Source organism: Eretmochelys imbricata, chromosome 1 (genome assembly GCF_965152235.1).
Source record: "Eretmochelys imbricata isolate rEreImb1 chromosome 1, rEreImb1.hap1, whole genome shotgun sequence".
Lineage (NCBI taxonomy): Eukaryota > Metazoa > Chordata > Testudines > Cheloniidae > Eretmochelys > Eretmochelys imbricata.
The window spans coordinates 265,324,331-265,338,541 of NC_135572.1; positions in this window are offsets into that span (position 1 = coordinate 265,324,331).

The following is a 14,211-nucleotide window of genomic DNA, read 5'->3' on the forward strand; positions in this document are numbered from 1 at the left end:
TGTACCCAGGAGCATCGTGTACCTCCAGAGTCGGGAGGGAGCCATCAGGACCCTGCACGGAGCCATGGATTTGTGCAGGACGAGGGGCTCTGGGTGACGTATGCCTAATGGGAGGCAGGCACAGTTTGGTATCTAACGGAAGATAGGGTTATTCCGCTCTCTGTCCCCAGGCTCCGTGTAATGAATTGGAGCTGATCTCTGCTACGTCTGAATCTGAGTCTAGACCCACTGCTTAAAAGACATGTCAGAGCTGCCTATGGGCTCTAGGGAATGTCACCCTGATGGGACACACCCCTCCCACCTGGCCTGCAGGAGAGAGAGAGGAGAATCCTACCTCCAGTTCATTCCATTCCAGCCTTCTTCCCACTCATGGCTCCCCCTGTCAGACCCCACCCATTCCTCCCTCTGCTGGGGTGAAAGAGGAGCTTGGCCCCAATGTTCAGTCTATCCCAGGCTTCTCCTTCATACCCTGCTCTCTGAATGGGGATGGAGCCCTGGGTGAGACACAGGCTGCCTCTGATCCTGGCATGTCCCAGGGCCTCCTTGGAGGGGACAGATTCCTGGACTTACAGGAGGGAATGAGGGTGTCCCGTGGAAGAGAGGAAAAGGAGTGGAGCTGGAGTCACAGGGAGCAGCTATACAAAGGGAGCTATGATATCATTATGATGGCTGCACCAATCCCAGGCAGACAGCTTTCCACATCAATCCCATCCCCCCCCCACACCATATCTCCATCCTCCCCACCCCACCTCGCAAATGCCTGTTGACCTGCACACCATGTTTCAATCACCCCCTTAGGGGACAGCTGGACAGGGATGAGAAAGTGGCCTTCAAGACAGACGGACAGACTTGTGTACTTCAAAATCAAAAGTCCTTTTGATCTTCAAAGATCAATGGGAGATGAGACAGAGGAGGGTGGGGAAAGAGGTGGCAGGGGGAGACAAAGAGAGAGAGTGAGGTTTCCTAGATTTCTACCCCAGTGAGAGGAAGAGAGACAGCACATTCCGTCTCATCCACTTTGGGTAATCTTTTAATCTCTTCTGTTTTAATCTTTCACGTCAGGAATGAGATAAAATAAATATTAAAAAAGAAAAACCCACAGTTGGAATGGGGGAAGGAGGAGACAGACAAACAGACAGTGTATCCTTTCCAGGCCTTCTCTCTCCTTCCCTCCCTTTCTCCACTGTCAAGCAGGAGCCTGATTCAAGGCAGTGTGGGATAGTGGATCGAGCATCTAACTGACAGCCAGGACACCTGAGATCATGGCAGTACCATTGACTCACTGTGTGGTGTTGGGTAAGTCCTCACACCATTCTGTGCCTCAGTTTCCCCAACTTTTTGAAGGGCTGTGGGAGCAAGAGATGAGAAGCAGTAGATGTGGGAGCAGTAGATGTTGTTAGTGGGATTTCAACCCTCTCATGAGCTGAGGGTGAGAATAACAAATGAGCCCACAGTGAGCCACAGGGAAATAATCCCAGCCAGTGTGGCCCATGGAGGGAAGGAGAGTGGGGGCATCATCAATTCCCAGGGCAGAGCTGGGAGATGGAGATTATGATGTGAAAAAGTCATGGCCCCTCCCCACCTTCTCCCATAGCTAATGGCAAAGGATCCAGTCCTGGCTCCCATTGAAATCAACAGCAAAACTCCCATCCATTTCAAAGGCAGCAGGATTGGACTCTCTTTATTTCTTCTGTGCCCTTTCTAGGCTATTGATTGACCTGTGTTTAGTGAGAGAAAGCTAAGATATTAAATGAGACATTTGTTTAACAAAAATATAGATCCCAGAAGGAAAATTGAACAGACTTCTATAGCACAGTAATAGGTGCAGTCAAAAAACCAGAGAAAGAGAGAGAGAATCTTCCTATATGCATGGAAAGTGCTCAACACGTAGTAATGATGGTAATGCAATTATTATTAGATTTATACAAAAATATTGAAGGCTACAGATTTCACTGTCACAAATTATCAAAACAAATAACATTATGAATATTTTACATATCTATCTCCCTTATATACAGTCCTAGCCTATAGAATGTCACTTACTAACCCATGGATCATAAATATTCTAAAGAACCTAAAACTGATACAGTATAAAATAGTAACTTGACGACAGACTCCACTTAATTAGAGCAGGGCCACAGGGATGCTGAACTGGCCTCGTGAACTCATATACCATGGGTAGTTCCTCCCTCTCTCTGTTAACAAATTAGCCCTTCAGCTGCTGCACTGAGGTGACAGCTGCTTCCCTCTTGGTGTTTGATCCTGAATGGTGCTGAGCACTTGGGGTGAGATCCTGGCCCCGCTGATGCATATGGGAGTTTTGGCATTGCCTTCAGTAAGGCCCTCGGACCGTGCTCCAGCAGAGCACTCGAGCCTGCACAGGAACAGTTCCACTGAAGTCAACAGGACTGTTTGTGGGCATTGTTGGGTTGGGACCAGAGTGCTCAGCTCTTTGAGGATGGAGCCCTCAGTGTCTGGCTCAAAGCCCATGCCAGGTGAATGCAGTGTAAAGGTGGTTTCCACTGGTGCTGGGTGAATAATGCAAATACCTTTAGGCAGCTATTCAGGCAACGCTTTCTGTGGATCCACTTGGCCATATCCATGCCCCTTTCACATTCACTTTCCATAAGAGTTTGAGCAATAACGTTTTGCTCACAAAAATGTTGGCAGAATATGAATTTCAGAGTTGCAGCTGGTGTGAATACCATAGAGACCAAAATGACTGTTCACACACAAGTACCTTCACCAGAAATGCTTCTTGCATCTTCACTCAAACAGAGAGCAGGAAAAAATGCATGTGACTTATCTGACCAATCACAACTCAGCAATGTGGTTTGAATGTGGGATATTTGCAATCAACCTAACGAATGCAAGAAAATTGAAATAACATATAAATTGTGATCTGCAAGCAGAAAAAGAGGTTCCATTGGTTGAATGAATTATTCTTAACAATTAGTTGCTCACCTCTGCTTTCAGGATTCCAGAACTTAACAGAACGAGTCAAACTGGAAATATGGCCAGGAACTTATTAAAGGTTGCTCTTACTTCTTAGTCCAAACCTCATCTTCTGTTGTTTGTTACAATATTTCCTTACATCCTATCCATCTCATGCCTATTACTATCTATCCATCCATCTGTCAGGCGCCTGTCACTGGTACCTATGCAGCGCTCTCACCTGGTATCTCATCCAACTCCCACTGAAGTCACAGGGAGCCTTGCCATTGTCTTTAATGGGAATTGGATTTGGCCTCCTGGCCCTTTTCCCATAATTCCCCTCTCCAGTCCCTCCACCTGCCCTGCAATCTCCACCCAGCAGAGTTCCCCACCCTTTACTCCCTGAGGGCCACACTTTTGCCTTCACTTCCAGAATGCCAATGGATAAAGAGAATCTAATCTCCCAACCGACCCCATCTCCGCCCCATCGATAAGGCAGGAAGATGGCTTTAATGAGGAACAATTTGCTATTCAGTAGGTCCTTAATTAATATTAAAATCTAAGGCAGGTGTTGAGTTTTAATTTTAAATCTTCTCTCTTTTTTTTTTTACATTTATTTCACCTTGTTAACGCATTTGTGATTTAGATGCAGTTTCCTCTCTCCACCGTGCTTAATGAGTCGCAGGCTTTATTCCCTCTCACTCTTGTCCTCATGGGAGCATGCTTTGATTTTCTAGTGGGTGCATGAAAACACAGATTAAAGCAATTAGACAGAAATAATCTTAGGGAGAGGAGAGAGAGAGATCCAGAGCGCCTAATTATATCATTTTAATCAAGACACAATTATGCAGAGACTTTTATAGATGATAAATTAGCCAAACTCCAAAGGCAAAAAAGTATCATTTTAAATACTGTGCATTGCGCCTGTTGTTTCCTCTTTTCAAACTTTCCTGAACTGGATTTCTAGGGCTCATCTGTCCTGGGTTCTGGAGGCAGCCTGTGGGAGAGGGAGGCGAACCAAAACTGAATTTCAGTGCTCACTGAATTTGTTAGCATTTTACTGATTAGCTGAGGAAGTTGTGTCTGCTAACAGGCCACCGTTTACTGCAGAAGAATTCCAGCAGTTTATAAATCAGACAGAGCTTGGGTTTGGTAAGAAAAGACAGGGATCTGGATGCTTGCAACTTCACCATGTTTTATTTCCCCCAGTACACCCCAAAAGGATATGCCCAGCAGCTTCCTCGTAAGGATTCTGGGTAGTGTAGTCCAAGAGGCAATTTCCTGTACTACGTGTTACAATTAGAACCACCACTAGAGGGTTTCCAAAATACTGTGGGCAAGAGTCCGCTCTGTGTTGCACTGTTATAAACATAGAGTAACTCCAACCAGTTTTACTCCAGTGAAACTGTGATCAGAATCTGGTACCATGAGAGCATTACCGTACAGGATGCAGCCCCCCAGAAGAGGAGGGAGAAGTGGAAATGGAATGCTTTCTGGATGCAGCCTCTAAGACTAGGAGAGCCTGAAATGGATGTCAGGGCCCACCAGGAATGGATTCCAGCCTCATCTCATGGGCAGTGAAGAAGAGGATTGTTCAGTCTCCATGGCCCATTCAATACTTGGCTTCTGCTGGGGCTGCCAAGAGAAGAATCAATCAACATCATTCATAATAGGGAACAGCTGTCTACTAAAAAGAGACCCTGCCTCCTCACAAATCGAGTTTTTATTTGTATTATAGTAGCACCCTCAGTAGGAGTAGAGAGATTATTTTACCTCTGCATTAGGCAGCAGTGTGAGTGCTGCTGGAATACTGTGTCCAGTTCTGGAGACCACAATTCAAGGATGTTGATAATTGGAGAGGGTTCAGAGAAGAGCCACGAGAATGATAAAGGATTCGATAACATGCGTTGTAGTGACAGATTCAGAGAGCGCAATCTATTTAGCTTAACAAAGAGAAGGCTAAGGGGTGTCTTGATGACAGTCTATCAGTATCTCCATGGGGAACAAACAGTTAACAATGGGCTCTTCACTCTAGCAGGGAAAGAGAAATGGTTGGAAGCGGAATATAGACAAATTCAGACTAGAAACAATGCAAACATTTTTAACAGTGAAAGTAATTAACCATTGGAACAACTTACCAAGGGCTGTGGTGGATTCTCCATCACTGCCAACCGTAAGAGGCTAATTAATTAAGAGGAGCTATTATCAGCAGGGGGAAAAAAATTAACGTAGGTTTGAACAGAGACTGGGAATGGCTTGGACATTACACTAATTGAATCTATTTCCCCATATTAAGTATCCTCACACCTTCGTGTCAACTGTCCGAAATGGGCCATCTTGATTATCACTTTAAAAGTTTTTTTTCCCTTGCTGATAATAGCACCTCTTAATTAATTAGTCTCTTACAGTTGGTATGGGTACTTCCACCTTTTCATGTTCTCTGTATGTATAAATATCTTCTTACTATATGTTCCATTCTATGCATCCGATGAAGTGGGTGTAGCCCACGAAAGCTTATGCCCAAATAAATTGGTTAGTCTCTAAGGTGCCACAAGTCCTCCTGTTCTTTTTGCTAGGTATTATTGTTTCTCTAGACCAGGTTTTACAGGTGAGCTGGTGGATCGTGTTAGCTAACTCAATCTAACTAGTACCTTTAGCGGTCTAGTCAAGACTAAGGTTGTGCTTTAGCACATGCAAGCTGGCCAAGCTAGGCTGTAGCTCAACTGTGTAAGACGAGTCTAGCAATAAGATCACTTCTGCGAGAGGTGCTGTGAGGCAGTACTTCTTTAACTGTCCAGTGCTTTCAGATGCTAGGAATGAAGGTGCTAGAGAATTATTAAATTCCCTCTCCACTTGCAGGCAGCTATACTTCACTTCCTGGCCTATCTGGCTGCGCAGTGTTTCAATGTGCTATTAAGCTGGTGCTGCTCTCCCCCAGTGACAAGTAAAGGGAGTTCTCTCTACCCATTAACTAACTCATGAGGATGTTGTGAGGTTTGAGTCATTAGTGCCCAGTTCTGCCCCCCTTTCTCACTGAGTAGCATCTTACTCCGTGAATAGCTCCACTGAAACCACTGGACCCACATGTGAAGTAAGAGCCTATGCAGTGTGAGTAAGGGGAGCAGAATCCAGCCCACAATATTTGTATGCACCCACCTCTGTGATGCCCGAGTGCTAATACCCGAGATGAGGTGCTTTGCATCCCAACCTAGGAGTGAAAGGCTCAGCAACCCATTCCACAATGCCCCCAAGCTGTTCCGTTTCCCAGACTGGAGTGGGTAACCCTAAGGTGAAAGGCTGTCCCTAAGATTCCATATTTACCGTACCCATCCTCAGAGCGTGTGTCTGTGGATGTGTGTGTGTTTATGAATGCGATGCCTTGATTTGCCATGCCAGTGAAGTGTGATTGAATGTTTATGTGAACCAAGACTGTGCGGGTGTGTCTGAGCGACAGCCTGTCTCCTAGACATTTCTCTCATACCACTTGTGTTGTCTATTACTTCATCTTGCAGAAAGTCAAGTGGGTTTGCAGTCCCCATGCCGTGACTGGGAAGATCCCTGTTCACCACCCCCTCACCCAAGAAGACACACCCCACACCCGAGATCCAAACCACACAAACAGGCGGAGGGCCAGGGAAGGGGTAGTCAGCTTTGGGAATCTGCCTGCTCTCACAACCAAGAGCTCAGCCCTGAGGGGGCGTTGAGTAAGTAGTGGTGTTGGAGTGCTCCCTGCTGGCACTCTCGCTGGACTGCCAGCTCCTTCACAATCCTCCAAACCCTGCACACTCCCTTACACATACACACATGGTTGGTAACTCTCCTGCAGATAGTCTGGCCTCAGTTTCCCTCCTTCCCCCCCTCCTCCCCACACACATTGCTACCATTACAGTCACTGCTGGATCAGTTATGCAAATGAGTCCATCATCTGGCCAACCTCATCTCTGTGACCGCAGCAGAGCCAGTGCGTGAGCGTGATGGGAAATCCTTGGAGAAGCAAGGACATAAATAGCGATAAATCTGTGTCTGCCTCTGTGTGTGTGTGCTTCTCTCTCTCTCTCTCTCGCTCTCTCTCCCCTACTGTTGCTGCAGAGACACAGCGGGGACTCCCAAGGACTATTTGGATCTGTTCCCAGGCTCGGATGAAGGGTCCATCCCCTCCTCTTGCCTGCCCCGTCTAATCCAAGAATAAATAAAGCCAAAGAGGCTGGGCAGGGATGACCTGAGGCCTCTCCCAGGAGCCTGGGCATAATTCAGATTTCAGGCTGAGTGGTGGCAGAGGGGAGATGAAGGCCTTGCCACAGAGTATTATCCTGTCTTTATGAATGTCTCCAGGACTATGGAGGCGACATCCCTCAACTGACCGCCCAGGACCCGTTAGCAGGCCCTAAACAATGCCAGCACGCGCATGCTTTGCCTTGTCAGCCCAGCATGTTCCTTGAAGCTCCTGAAAATGTTTCCCCTGCCTGTATTCCCTGACTCTCTAGCACCACAGAGCGGAAGGGGCTGGTGCACCAGCCAGGGAGATGAGACAGTAAAAGGTCTAATGGTGAGAGCATAGGATTGGGAGCCAGGACTCCTGCATTCTAATCCTAGTTCTACTATTAAATACAAGGTCACATTGGGCCAGAGCCTTGGATGATGTAAACTGATGTAGCTCCACTGAAGCCAGCGTGGATTTACACCAGCTGAGGAGCTGATCCACAGTCTATTTGTGCCTCAGTTTTCCAATCTGAGGATAAAATCCTGACCTGACAGGGGCATTGTGAGGGTTAATTAGTATCATTTGGTCTCTTTGTGATCCTTGGAATTAAGGTGCTAGAGAAATGCTAAATAACAGTATTCATTATTATTATGAACAAAACAGAATTATTATTATGGGTAAACAGAAAGCAGGAGTGGGGAATCTGCCTGCCTCCTGGCTCAACACAGCTGGGATTTCTTGGCCCCAGAGGAAAGTGTGGGGCTTAGAGAGACTCAGAGAAGGTTCCTGCCAGGTGCTGAGCATCCTTGTCTCCTCCGAATTCCAATGCCAACTGAAGGAGCTAAGTATCAGCTAGGATCAGCCCCTGACACAGCATTACCAGCTGGCTTTTGAAAGGATGCAATCAGGTCAATTCAGTCCATAATTTAGGTTTGGTGAAACCCTAAACATCAATGGAAATGTTTTCAGGGATTTTCTTTTGTCAAGAAACAAACCCACCTTCAGTGAACACAGTTTGCTTTCAAAAGAATACCGTTTTCCTGCAGCCTCTGCAAGCCAAACAGCGCAGGATCCTGTGAGCCTAGGAGAACTGGAGGGTGACACTGACCAGGCCTCCAATCCAGCCAAGTACTTAAGATGGCTCACAAGCAGTAGTTTAATTTACTGGAGAGGGACAACTCCCCTGTTTAGAATTTCACATCTGCTTAATTGCCTTGCAGGAGAGGGGCAGGCACCTAGAATCAGAAGTGAAACTGACTGCTCTGTCTTCATCCTCCCAGCTAAAAGAAATGCAAAAACTAAACAAACAGCAGCAGGGGTGGAAAGTAAATGGGATTTTTTTTTTCATTTTTAATTAGAGCTGGGCCCTAACTGAAACCTCCTGTATAGATACACCAACCTGATGATGAGAAACTGGAGCAATCTCCAAGCTTCGCTCACCTCTTGTTTTAGGCATACCACAGGTTCGGAAATCTGCTTGGTAAAAATATCAGAATGCCAGCTTTCCAGTGCTCCCTTAAAAAGCAGCTCCCCCCAGGGAAAGCCCGTCACTTTCACAAGTGACTTCTGGGCTGCACTTGAGGACGCAGTCTGTCTTGCTGAGATACTGGTGTTGAATAGCCTGGCTGTGCTGTCTTGCCAGACCCATCCGCTCACCCCTCCTCCTTGGTCCTGCTGCAGCAACCTAATGCTGACTACCCTGTGGTGCCAGGGGGCTGAGGAGGGCCTTGTCATCTGCATCACAACACTGACGGGCCCATCTTTAAAGAAAGCAGAATATCAGGCCCTGAAACCATTCCGGGAGGAATGGAAAGCCAGAGAAGAGCACCCCCTTCTGGATCTGTTAGGAAAAGGGACATGTAGTCTGGATCCCATGCTGAACTCAGCACTTACGTGTTACAGTCTGCTGAACACCAGGGAGAGGGTAACTGATGGAGGGTGGGAGTTGTAGGGGCTTTTGTAAATGCCCTTGGTACTCTTGCAAATGTCCAGAAACACAGGCAAAATGATTGGTTAGCCCTGATGACAATTTTTTCCAGGAGTCCACATAAAGCCTCAGACCCAATTCTTCCCCTACAGAATAGCTACCACTGAAGTCAATAAGAGTTACGGGTATCCTGCCAGGGAGTGATCAGGACCCACTCTGGGGTGTATCTCGATTTGTATACTCTTGGAGGAAACGTCTGAACTGGATTCCTGAATAGGCTGGAATGGACTCTGGGAGGAGGAACTGGATAAGACTCCGAACTGGATCCCCGTGTCCCTCTGGAATGGCCTCTGGGTGCAGAACCCTGGTGGGAGGAGACTCAGAAGGGGATTTCTGTGGCTCCTTGGCTGGAATGGACTTTGGGTACAAGTCCCTAGGTACTGTTTCACCCCTTCTGCTCCTGTAAGTGTCTGTGCAGTTTCCCACACCATTCCCATGCTACTTGTGTGCAAGCACATATTATAATGCTGTTCAGTGAGGATTAGAGCTGTTATTAGAACCCTAGACGAATGCAGTTGATCTAATCTAATCTGCCTATCTATGGATTTTCTATAGTGCCTACCACCAAAGTCTCTAGGTGCCTGTGTCTACTCCCTCCTTGATTCCTTCTTTGTGCTGCTATTGGCCTGTATCATCCATGAGGTGTGACACTAGACTGACCGGGATGCAAGGGCTTGGCCTGAAAAATGGTTAATGCTTCTGCTATGTATTCCAGGCTTCATCCACTGTAGGAGGGCCATGCCAGATCGGCCCCCACTGGGTGTTTTGTGCCTGATCTCTGTATGCAGGACTCCAGAGAAAAGAGGCAGCTCTTTGATAAACTCACAGCTCCTTGGAAATGAGCAGCTCAGAAGGGAGGGGTGAGAAAAGGAGGAAAGAGGGAGGGGGAACAGATACAAAGGAGATAACTATGGAAAAAGGGGAAAGAAGAGAGGCACTGCAAGGGTTAAGGAGAGAAGAGAAAACTGTGTATGTGGAGAGATGGTTATAGGAAAATAGACAGGAATCAAAAATGAGGGGAGAAGGGAAGAGATGCAGAGAAAGAGCTGACAGGGGTGAGGGAAAGAAAAATGCAGAGGCTGACAGAGAGAATGAGATAGTGAAAGACACAGGGAGCGAGAAAGAGAGGGCATTGGAGGGATTGTCTGATGTCAAATCTGATAGAAAAGAGGATTTGTCTGCAAAAAATAACCCAAATCTAAGCTGCAGCTTCAGAGCAGCTGCATATTTAGCGCCATCGACTCTGCATATTGGTTCATAAAGAGGAGCCAAAGGGCTGCAAAATGAAAGCCACTGCTGTTTAGGAAGCAAAACAAAGCAAGCAGGGATGAGTATGATGGTCCCTTCTGACCTAAAAGTCTATGAGCCCCAACTGGGTTGAATGAACCTCCAGAATGATCTAATAATGACACCAGCTGGGAGGGGATCTGCCAGGTGAGTGGGGTTAAAGCCACACTTGGCTGGGCTGTCCATGGTGCTGAATGGAGTTGGCTACTCAGTCTGGACTGGCCAAAAATGTAACTGGCCACTCTCCCCCTCTATGCCTTTCCACTCACACCCGCACGCTCTTCTCTCAGAGTAAGAGGCACCAGTTAGAGGGTGCAATGCACTGAGAAGAGGCTCACACATCTGTGATGTTGCACTCCATAATGTTTTTGGAAACCTCTTTCCTTAGAAGTTTTTAAGGTCAGGCTTGACAAAGCCCTGGCTGGGATGATTTAATTGGGGATTGGTCCTGCTTTGAGCAGGGGGTTGGACTAGATGACCTCCTGAGGTCCCTTCCTACCCTGACATTCTATGATTCTATGATTCTATGAAAAATGCTTATGAGTGTGAATATAATGTAACTAGAATATGCTTCATGCAAAAGGTCTCTTGTAAGGTATCATTACAAAGCTTATGATCGACTGAGTGTAGTCATCCTATTCGTTTGCCTGTATTATTTCTATGTCTGAAGTGAGGAAAATAAGATATAAACTTGTATTACTGATGTAAACCCATTAAATGGAAACCATTAAGGGTGCTTCAGAATCAATGACCTGTAAATGGCTCTGTTTACTTGCAAACCTTCCTGGGAACCTGCAGGCCAGCCCTGGAGGAATGGAGGCTGGGGTCTCACAGGACATGTGAACATGTCACCTGATACTGGAATCCATCTTAAAGCTGGGGCTTTTCCATTTAGAAGGAGGGGTGGGAACCCAGAGAGACAAACGATTCCCACCTCATGCCAAAGCTATAAAAGGGGGCTGCCAGTCATGAGAACACCCCCTGCTTTCCACCTAAGATGTCTGCTGGAACTAACAAGATGGTACCAGGGGAAAGGATTGGGCCCAGACTAGGTAGGAGTCTAGTCTGTGAAAGAAGCTTATTTGAACATCTCTGAGGGTGAGATTTTACCTGTAAATAATTTCTTAATGTATTCAGCTTAGCCTTGTGTATTTTTGCTTTATTTTGCTTGGTGACTTAATTTGCTCTGTCTGTTATTACTTGAAACCACTTAAATCCTACTTTTTATGCTTAATAAAATCATTTTTTGTTTATTAATGAACCCAGAGTAAGTGATTAATACCTGGGGGACCAAACAGCTGTGCATATCTCTATGAGTGTTATAAAGGGTGCAAAATTTATGAGTTTACCCTGTATAAGCTTTATACAGAGTAAAACAGATTTATTTGGTGTTTGGATCCCATTGGGAGCTTGATAGGTAACCTGCTGAGCTGTTTTTGGTTAAAGTCTGCAGCTGTGGGGGTGTGGACCAGATCTGGCTCTGTGTTGCAGCAGGCTAGCGTGTCTGACTCAACAAGGCAGTGTTCTGGAGTCTGAAGTTGGCAGGGAAAATGGGCTTAGAGGTAACTTTAGCACATCAGGTGACAGTCCCAGGAGGTCTCTGTGACTGAAACTGTCACACACATCAACTTGGACAGAGGCAAAGATTGCCCACAAAGCAGGAATGAGTCCTGTGATGTTTCTAACAGCTTCTGTCTGAGAATCCATGGGTCTGGAACCCAGGTGTGCTGATTTCTGGGTGGCTGTCATATCCACACCACCCCCAACAGCTCTGGTGTAGTGGGGAACAGCAATCTAAGAGCCCTGTGGGTTCAGGCACCACTGGATGTCCTGCGCCCAGAGGTCCTGACTGGAAGAGCCTACCACGGTCTCTGATTGGCCCAAGCATGCTATTTAATAAACATCTGGAGGCTGTCTGTGCAACTAGGTGGATCCCTGGCTTTCTGCTGCAAACAGACCCTGCTGTGCAATTCCTGATACCTTGCCTTGCTCCTGATTCCTGGCCCCAGCCTTGCTCTTGATACCTGGCCTCACGCCTAGTCCTGGTTCCTTGCTCCTTGCTCATGCCTCACCCTGCCTCAGTTCCTAGTCCTTAACTCAGCAACTTACACCTTACCCTGCCTTTGTTCTGCTAACCCTACTTTGGCTGACTTACTTGGCTCCAGGCTGGTGTGGCCCATTGACCTTGACTCCAACCTGATGCTTTGGCATGGCATGGGTACGGCCTGCTGCTTCTGGCCTTGACCCTCTAGACTGAATTCAGACCATGTTCTTGAGTCCCTTCCAAATCAGGCCCCAGCCTCAGCCCACACCCCTGTAGCCAGGGTCCTGACATCCTGATTTATACCTGGAAGGATTCCATTTCACTGCGCAGAGAAACAACATAGGATTCAAGGGGTAGAAGAGGACTAGTGGAAAAGATGCCCAGGAATGAAAGGACATGAAGAATGAATTCCCTTCCCTTTTTAACACTGGAGCAGGATCTATCTAGAGGCACAGTTGGGGGTCCCATTTGGTGAACAGTGTGTCTACGATCTCCCATTGGGGGAGAGGTGTGTATGTGTTTGCTCACACATACATGTGGGGAAGGGGCTTTCATGATGGAATGAATTGAACACATGGCCCAGATCCTCAATCATATTTAGGTTCCTAACTTACATTGAAATCAATGGGCGTTAGGTGCTTTAACACGCTAGAGATTCTTGGCCTTAGCTCCCCTCTTGCACTGGTAATCAGTGTCACACTAGGGAGGTGTGTGTTTGTGCATTGTGCAGGCACACAGTGGGGCTAGGGCTCTCCAGATGGGAGGAGCATCGAATCCCAGCAGTAGATCTGGAAAATACCTTTTAAGTGACCTTTTCTCTCACATTCGCACCTCATCAGCCAGTGCATGATTGTTCCTTAGAGTACCAGCTGGGGTTCTCATGAGGGGCTGCATCCTGCCAGGTGCTGACAAATTTCCAGAGCTGTTGAACACTGAAGTCATTAGGAGATGAGGGCTATCAGCACCTCCAGGAGTAGCTCTGAATCTTGCAGGATTGGGCCTCAAAGAGAGCAGTGTCCATCTCATCTGGGCACATATGGTATTGTTGCCCCTTCTTTCGATCCCAGTAACCCCATCGTTCCTCTGCTGAGCAGTGGCAGATATCGGGGGCCTTGCAGATCAGCCTCCCCATGGGGAATTTGGTGTACTCAAAGTGTAACTTGGCATATTTACACACATACACCAGTCCTGGAATAGAGGCAAGACAATCCCTTCTTTCAAGGCTCTATCGAACACCAATGTCTGGTTCCCAGGAAGTAACTCAGCCTCAAGAATGGACTCTAGTCAAAGAGCATGGCAGAGAGCTGACTCTCCTGCCACTCTCACAGCTCTCTCTACCCAGAACCTCGTGTAACCCCAACAACAACGCAACACACACTCATTTCTTCCAAGACTAAAAACTTGCTCACACACTAAGAGGAAAAACAGCTTGGAAGACTGTGTGTAATTGTGACACCTGGCAACTCTCACCATAACAATATGTTTTCTAGCCATGATAAGGGAGGGCTGGTGATGCTCTGGCAAACACAGCCACAGGTTCTGTGCTCACCATGTTGCTATGAAAGCCTGAAAAGTGCCTTGCAACAAGAAAGGGAGGGTCGGGTGGGGAGCAGGGAAGAGACCCATAAAAACTTGATGGAGGTCATGACTGATAGCGCCCACACAGGTGCCTCTGCCATTGGGTAGGTATCTGAGGCACACACCGTAGTGAGGATTGGCTCAGTCTTTCCCTGTAATTGAATTTCGACCCAGATGCCA